General features: G+C 49.8%; 1 long non-coding RNA gene across 1 annotated transcript; it reads left to right on the top strand.

Annotated features, from left to right (window-relative positions):
- On the top strand, window positions 1,580-7,696 carry LOC110255519. Its single transcript, XR_002335950.1, has 2 exons — window positions 1,580-1,772; window positions 2,191-7,696. It is a non-coding gene; the product is annotated as an uncharacterized LOC110255519 (long non-coding RNA).

The raw sequence follows: 8,418 nt of genomic DNA on the forward strand, positions 1-8,418 counted from the left end.
TAGATTTGGGGTTCTTTCCGGAGCCTTCAGGAATGGCATGGAATCAACAGGAGGCTGCCTGCACACTGCTCTCATACCATCTGTCTCAAAGATTCTCAACATCAGCTGCACGTTAGACTCATCAGGAAGCCTTAAAAAAAAAACACTGATGCCCGTCCCCAATCCACAGTGATTCTGATTGTATTGATCTGGGGTGCAGCTGAGCATCAAACGTTTTTAAAACAGTATTCAATTCTACATTTGTCTTTACAAATCATATATCACAGGAAAAAGATTTGGAAGAACATTCAGTGATATGCTCATTGACTATCTCTGATAAGCAGAATGGAGAGAAAATTGTATGCATTTTTCCTTATGCCCTGAAATTTTTTTTTTTTTTTTTTTTTTTTTTTTTTTTTTTTTTTGCAACAAACCAACTTGCAATGAAACAAATGGTTGTGGTAAAGGAGGGAAAAGCAATTTCCCACTTGAAAAAAGTTCAAGTTACTCAAAACAGAACTCTTCATCTGCTTTCATTTCGGAAGCTCCTGGTGGCTCAGCAGGTTAAGGATCCCATGTTGTCACTTCAGTGGCTTGGGTCACTGCTGCCGTGGGGGTTTGATCCCTGGCCCGGGAATTTCCACATATTGTGGGTGTGGCCACGATTTGGAAAGCACATGGGGTCCTCACCACCACCCTCGTGCCATGGTCATCCCAGCCCGTCCCTCCCCGAGCTCCATTCGCCCAATTACTTACGAGGTCTCTACGTTGGCTTCCTTAATGCTCCTTAAATCTCTCTGCTTCTGACCACACAGGCCCCTTTCATCTGCTACCTCCAGGAGGACCTTTCCCTGTCTTGCTTCCGTGGTGATGGAGCTGACTCCTCCCCAGGCTCTCTCTGGGCTCGGTCCTCCAGGCAGCAGGGTACACAGCAGCCCCGTCTCTGCAGCGCCCTTCACCGCCTCCTGCCACTCCCCAGCTCAGAACCTTCAGTGACGTCCTCTGATTTCCAGAGCACACAGTGGCTCCGTGCACAGCTCATCATGCCCACCAGCCTGCCCAGTCTCATAAGCCCCTGACCCTGCCCCTCCCCTTCCACCACGTACAACAGTTGAAGGTCCCCAAACATCCGCTTGGTGCAGAGCCTTCGCTGTGCTGGCCGCAGCTTGGAATGCTCTTCCCTCCCACCCTAACCATTTTCCCCGGTAGACTCCTGCCTCTCAAGAGTCGGCTGAGCCTCCTTCTTCAAGGAGTTTTCACTTTACTGGCTCCTCAACACCCAGTCCCTTTCAAGCACCTATATCCCTGTGTCTTTGTCTAGTGTTGGTTATTTGTGTGTCTGTCCATCTGTCTGTCTCCCACACTGCTCTGGCTTCCTTGAGGATTAGGAACTGTCACATTTGTGGGTTTTTTGTTCGTTTGTTTGTATTTTCTAGGGCCGCTCCCTCGGCATATGGAGGTTCCCAGGCTAGGGGTCCAATCGGCCAACCTATGCCAGAGCCACAGCAACACGGGATCCAAGCTGCATCTGCAATCTACACCACAGCTCACAGCAACATCAGATCCTTAACCCACTGAGTAAGGCCAGGGATTGAACCGGCAACCTCATGGTTCGTAATCGGATTCATTAACCACTGCGGCACGATGGGAACTCCTTTTTTGTTTTTTGTTTTGTTTTTTTTTTTTTGGTTTTTTTGTTTCTTTTGTTTGTTTGCATTTTCTAAGGAACTGTCACCTTTGTGCCCCAACACCGTTCACATCACCTGACCTTTCCTGGGCATTCAGTGAATGAGGTAAGGAATGAATGGACAGTATCGATCCCTTACATTTGCCCAGCTCTCCATGTTTTTTCAAAGCATCGTGTATGTGTTTGAGATTGGAAGCTGTGCCCCAAACCGTCTTCAAAGTACCACCTCCACCTGCCACATATTAATTTATCCTCTGGGCAAGTTTGGGAGCGAGGAGGAGTGTATTCCTCCTCCTTTCCTGGTAGTGAAAGTGGGATGCGTGATAATGGGGAGAGCCTGCTGCTCAAAGCCATGCAGCTGGCACGTGGGAGGCCCAGGAGGCAGACTGCCTGTGTTCTTGTCCCTCGCCACCTCATGTCCCCACCGGTGGCACTGGCCTGGCTCCCCAGTCAGCCCTGGGTGGCTCCCCACAAAGAAATGGAGATGGTGAGACATTTAAAACACTGCCTCCTCCATTTTTCAGCCACGCTTTCAGAAGGCGCGGGAGGGGAAACCAGGAGATCTGACGTGGAACCCGCAGCTCTGATGAGTTGAGGATGAGCTACTCAAGGGTCCCTGTCTTCCACAGCCAACAGCTTCCAGAGACAAAGCAGATTTGGTGTGTGCGGATTTCCCCTCTGAAGGGAGTACAAACTCACTGATCCCTTCCACTTGAACCAGGCCTCTGCTGCCAGGGGATCCTTTCCAGAACGTAACCACTGGAGGGAGAGCAGAGCCACCTGTCTCCTGACTCCCTGGCCCACAGACCACATCCCCAGACTGTGCACAAACCGTGACGGAAACCGTGGCTACTGGCTCTGCCCATCCAGCCAGATGTGGGAGAAAGACAAGAGGAGGGACTTGGTCTGGCACCCCTGGGTGCCATCCTCAGCTGGTCTTTGCGTTCATTCTGACCCAGACGGCAATCCTGGGCCCCCCTCTACTCAAGCAGGTGTTGGAGGAGGTCACTGGGAGGGCGTGGTCATCAAAGGCTCCTCCCCTCCTCCTGGCCCACGTAAGGTGAGTTCTGCTTGCCTCTCCCCACTAGAAGCTGCCCAAGGACCCAGCCTTGAAGTCATAAGCTGCTCTGTAGACCCTCTGGAAGGTGTATGTGTTTGTACCCAGTCACAGCCTCTATATAAACCTTTCAGATTCTGACTGGGAGAGGGCACCAAGACCTGCTCATCTTGCACCTGCCTAGGACAGGACAGGCTTATGTGTAAGGTCCCTTGCTTATGAAACCTGCCAGCTACCAATTTAATATCTGCTGCTTTCCTGTCTCTCCCTCCCCTCTGCGTTCAGGGAACCCAGTTCCGATTATACCCAGGGAAGTTCCCGAGGTTTTAAATTAGCAGCAGGGCCAGAGGGGTATCTTCAAGATCTTCTTCCCAGGAGAATGCGGGGGGTGGGGGGCATGGAGGGCAGGTTGTAAGGGTTGGGGGATGCTGAAGGGAGTTCTTCACCCACCTCAGATGCCTCTGCAAGTTATAGTATGGAGCCCTGGGATAGACACTCTCCCTACAAGGACCAGAAAGTCACATAGCTGAGCTCAACAAACTTTTGTTTTCTTTTTGGCCATACCCTGGGCATGCAGAAGTTCCCAGGCTGGGGACTGAACCTGTGCCACAGCAGTGACAATGCTGGATCCTTAGTTGGCTAGGCCACCAGGGAACTCCTCAACCAACTTTTAACAGGCACCTATGATGTGCCAGCTAATTATGCCAAGAGCCAGTCAGATAGGGATAATTTTTTTTTTTTTTTTTGTCTTTTTACCTTTTCTAGGGCCGCTCCCGCAGCATATGGAGTTCCCAGGCTAGGAGTCTAATCGGAGCTGTAGCCTCCGGTCTACACCAGAACCACAGCAACACGAGATCCAAGCCATGTCTGCGACTTACACCACAACTCACAGCAACACCAGATCGTTAACCCACTGATCAAGACCAGGGATCGAACCCGCAACTGCATGGTTCCTAGTCGGATTCATTAACCACTGCGCCACAATGGGAACTCCCAGATCCCAGATAGGGATAAATTTGACCTGGCTTCTCACCAGGAAAAAAAAAAAAAGCATCTATACATATAGAAAAATAACCATAATACCTGGAAAATGATGACAAGAGATGCAAGCAAGGTGCTTTAGGAAAGATGATTTCCCTGTGGGAATTCAACAAAGACTTCTGGAGGAGGTGGCGTTATTTAAGCTGAACTTTGAAGTGAGAGTAAAATTTGGACGTGAGACATTATTGTTTGGGGAATGGGGTGGGTGGAATAGTAAAGAGAGTGGAGGCTTTTCTAGCTGCAATGTCTGTTGTCGAATTGTATCACCTGACATTGCTGATATTTTACTGTTTCACCTACAGTAACATGGATGTCAGATGCTAGAACGTAACACTTCCCAGGGAAGTGGAGACAGGGACCCCAGGTTGTAGAGAGAAAACAAGGAAGGAGTTCAGTGTCTATCCGTAGCTGGTAAACATTGCACCCAGTTTCCCCTTTTGACCATCTACAGATAGAAATCTAGGGATGGCATTTTCCTGATATTGCAAAGTCGGTCGATTGTCCAAAGACTTGCACTTTCGAATCAGACTGAACTGGAAGGCACTATTGCACCCTCAAGTCTGAAAGATTTGAGTTCAAATCCTGGCTCTACAACTTGTGAGCTATACGACCCGCTTCGTGACCTTCTCCATACTTGGCTCACCTGGAAATCGGTGGTAATAACAGCACTGCCCTTCCTCCTAAGATGGTGGAGATGATTATGGGAGGTGATGCCTGCATTGCTTAACGCAACAGCTGGCCCTCGGGACCTACCCAGCAGCGCTGTAACCCTGTGTCAAGAGGCACTGCAGATGACATGGTAGCCACACATCATAAAGGCAATGCCATCCTCATTTCGGTGGAGGTGACAAGACTGTGACCTATTTTAGCACCTCCTTCAGTCATAAGCAAAGGAGGAAAGGAGACAAACGGAAACACAACGCTTGAGTTTCTCAGGCCAGGTGACAAGAATAACCAGGGCTGGACCTGATCCTGTAAAGCCCTTCGATTGCATGCAAACTTCAGAGCAAACCCGCTAAGGAATTTCAGTTCCCAGGTCTCCCCTGGCAGGCACACCTGGCACAGAGATGGGTTCTTTGCGCAAAAGCCTTTCTGCCAAGCGACCAACTCAACCACCATGGAGTGGTTCCTGGGAAAGCAGCCGAGATCCCGGGATGGCAGGCTTGCTTGGGCACCAGAGGTGCAGGAAAAACAGACACTTGGCTTTCCAGGAAAGGAAATCTCGGCCAATTAGGAAAATCTAAAACCAGAGAGGTAAGGCAGCCAAGGGCACATCCCGTCTGGAAAGCTCGGGGTGGGGACAGGCACCAACCGGGTGAGGGGTGGCTAACCCGTCTTGGTTCCCAGCCTGCCACTTCATCTGAAGCCATTTCCTGCTGCGCATGGGGACAGCGTCCTACCACCACCAGGAAGACTGGCTTGTGTATTTTATCATCATCATCATTAAGGATTTTTAAATGAAATTTGGGATTCGAACGTCAATAGCCCTTGGGATGGGCCACTGCTTGGAGAGTAAGAGCGCTTTGGGAACATTCTCTGCCAGCCTCCCCTGGCCCTCCCGCCTGCCCTTCCCCCTCATCACTGTCCTTGGCGACCTACATCTCCAACCAGAGGGGGTGTAGGACCATCAAGGGGGCCTGCTCTGTCCCCGTTTCCGGCAGGTTCCTCAGGCCAGCTTGGCTGGCATCTTCCTGCTTCTGGGTTCATTTTCTACCACTCCCTCCCACCCAAAAAGAATTGGTGGATATGGGGCAGGAGTGCGTTGTGAACATCCTGAGACAGGGTCCTCTCTGGGGACCGGAGCCCCCTGTAAAAGCGCTCAGGGCAGCACTTCTCCCTGCTGCCCCGAACAATTTCCTCGCAGTTTAAATTTTCATTTAAAGTCACCATTTCCAGTCCTACTGACAAGTCTGCAAGGTCGGAAAGTGGCCCTGGCTGGGAGCAGCGGCGCGGGCAGCAGGCAGCCAGGCCTGGCCGGTGTGTTGACAGCTGGGAGCCATCCCGGCGGCCTGGGGACCAGTTCACGCTGCGAGATCGGTTCCGCCCACCCTGACTGGGCCAGAGCTCCTGCCATGCAGCTCCAGGCCCTCGCACTCAGGAGGCGTCTTCTCTGTCCTTCCCTCTGCAGCGTCAGCAGGCCTGGCTCTTCACCTCACCTCCTCGAGGGAGCTCTGGAGAATTTCCCCTCTAATTTCAAAGACAGCATCTCCTACTTGGTCCCACTGTGACTGCCTTTAAAGACTAAAGCTACCCAGGGAGATCATTCGGCCAAAGGTCAGAGGGCTCAGCCCCATGCCGGGCTCCCTGATGCAAAATAAGTGAGTCCACAGGCCCATCTCGGGAGAAATGGGACAGGAGGACCCCCAGGGTTGAGACCCCTCTTGCTCATGGATTCAAGTTCCCATGTATACTGGCAGCAGCCCGGGAGTGGAGTCTTTCCCCAGGAGGTGACATTGGCATTGCATCTTGAAAAAGGAAGAGGCGCCAGGGGAGAGGGACAGTATTTGTCAAAGACCAGGAGACAGGCATTCTGAGCCCTGGGGCTGTTTCTGGTTTGTGAAAAGCAGGAAGTCCCCTGAGCGGAGTCTGCAGAGAGGCCTGGAGCCAGACCAGGAATGGCCTCCCGGGTAAATGTTCAACAAGCAGCTGTGGGCCGAACTGGGCAAGTTGCTGACATGTAATATCTGTACCAATTTCCGTGGTGTAAATACCTCCCTCCATGGCAGGTTTCAATCTACCAATAGTTTGACTCGCAACTCACAAAAATTCCTGGAGATTTAACAGTCAGTTTGCAAACTGCAAAGGCCAGCTCCAACAGCAATGGTGCTTCACACATCAGATGTAACCCCCCCCTCCCCGTCCCCACTCCCCCATTCCCTGCCAAAGAATCTCTACAAAGGCCTTGGGGAAGGGGCCCCATTAATTAACCCAGTCTCCCTCACCTCTCCTTGCCCATAGCTGTTCCTTCTATCTGCCTCATGGACACAGGCGTGAAGCTCAGTCACTTTTCCTGGAGATCCACAAAAAAATGCTCCGTCACACAGCGTAGCCACCCTGTGGAGGGGAGAAGGCCCACATCACAACGATGCTAATGACATCAAATGTTAAACTGCCCATTCTTAAATTTTCCCTTAGCCATTTCCATCATGCTGGGCTTTGGTTCCTGCCATAGTTCTTTGTCCCCCTCTCTCCAATCTTGACCGACTCCCTCTGTCCTTGACCCCCCCCCCTTCCTCCAAGCCCTCCTATCTATCAAAGAGAGCAATTTGGCCCTTTCTCCCCACCCCTGGCCCAGGCCTTCACTGCTTGGTGCAAATCCAAGCCACCAATGGCTATTTCCAGTCCGAAGGACTTCTGGGCATGGAGAGAAATGTTGACCATGATTTATATCTAGTTTAATGCCCATTTAATGTCCACTAATCTTATGAAATTATAGTTTAAAATTATGAAGAGTTTATCAGCATTCTTTTAAATATGCACACATTGCTAGTAGCTACTAAATTAAACATTCATTGTAAACAACAATGTACCACCACACACCTGTCGGACGGACCAAAACCCAGAGCATGGACAGCACTGATGCTGGCAGGATGTGGAGCAACAGGAACGCTCATTCATCGTTAGTGGGAATGTAAAAAAATGGTGCAGCCAACATTTCTCACAGAGCTAAACATAGTCTTACCGTCCGATCCAGCCGTCGCCATCCACGGTCTTTACCTAAACGCGCTGAAACTCGCCCACACAAAAACCTGCACACAAATATCTAGAGCAGCTTTTTCATAATTACCAAAACTTGGGAGCAACCAGGGAGTCCTTCAGCAGGTGAATGGACAAACTGATACAGCCAGAAAATGGAATATCATTTAGAACTAAAAGGGAAGAGAAGAAAAAAAGAAAAAAAAAAAAAAAAAAGAGCTACCAAGCCATGGAAAGACATGGAGGAAGCTTAAATGCATGTTGCTAAGTGGAAAAAAAAAAGCCAGATTATAAAGTCTACATGCTGTATGATTCCAACTGTATGAAAATCTGGAAAAGAAAACTATGGAGACAGAGGAAGGAACAGTGGTGGCCAGAGCCTGGGGGGTGTCGTGCGGAAGGATGAATAGACTGAGCACAGAGGCTTCTAAGGGCAGTGAAAGTCCTCTGTAGGATGCCACAGTGGTGGGTTCATGTCATTATGTATTTGTCCAAACCCCTGGAACGCACACCATCCAGAGCGAACCCTAATGTGAACGAGGGACTTTGGCTGATGATGCTGCATCAGGGCAAGCTCACAGATTGTAGTTCACGTACCTACCACTCTGGCGGGGGGAATGTTGATAGTGTGAGGCTTGTGTGTGGTTGGGGCACAGGGCGTAAATGGGAATTCTCTCACTTCCCACAATTTTGCTGCAAACCCAAAACTGATCTACAAATAAATTCTTTTCTTAAAAATGTCATGAATTTAGCACATTGGATTTTCACAAACATTTAACATGGATTGCATACTTACAGAAACACCTCTGAACACTTAGCTTAATTCACAAATTTAATACAGCAGATCCCTCCAAAACCTCAAGGTATAAAATATATGCAAAATATCCTGATTCCAAAGCTATTTAATACCCTCACATCAAAACCAGTTATAAAAGTGCTAATATTGTAGGATTTTATT

Source organism: Sus scrofa, chromosome 9, assembly GCF_000003025.6.
Source record: "Sus scrofa isolate TJ Tabasco breed Duroc chromosome 9, Sscrofa11.1, whole genome shotgun sequence".
Classification (NCBI taxonomy): domain Eukaryota; kingdom Metazoa; phylum Chordata; class Mammalia; order Artiodactyla; family Suidae; genus Sus; species Sus scrofa.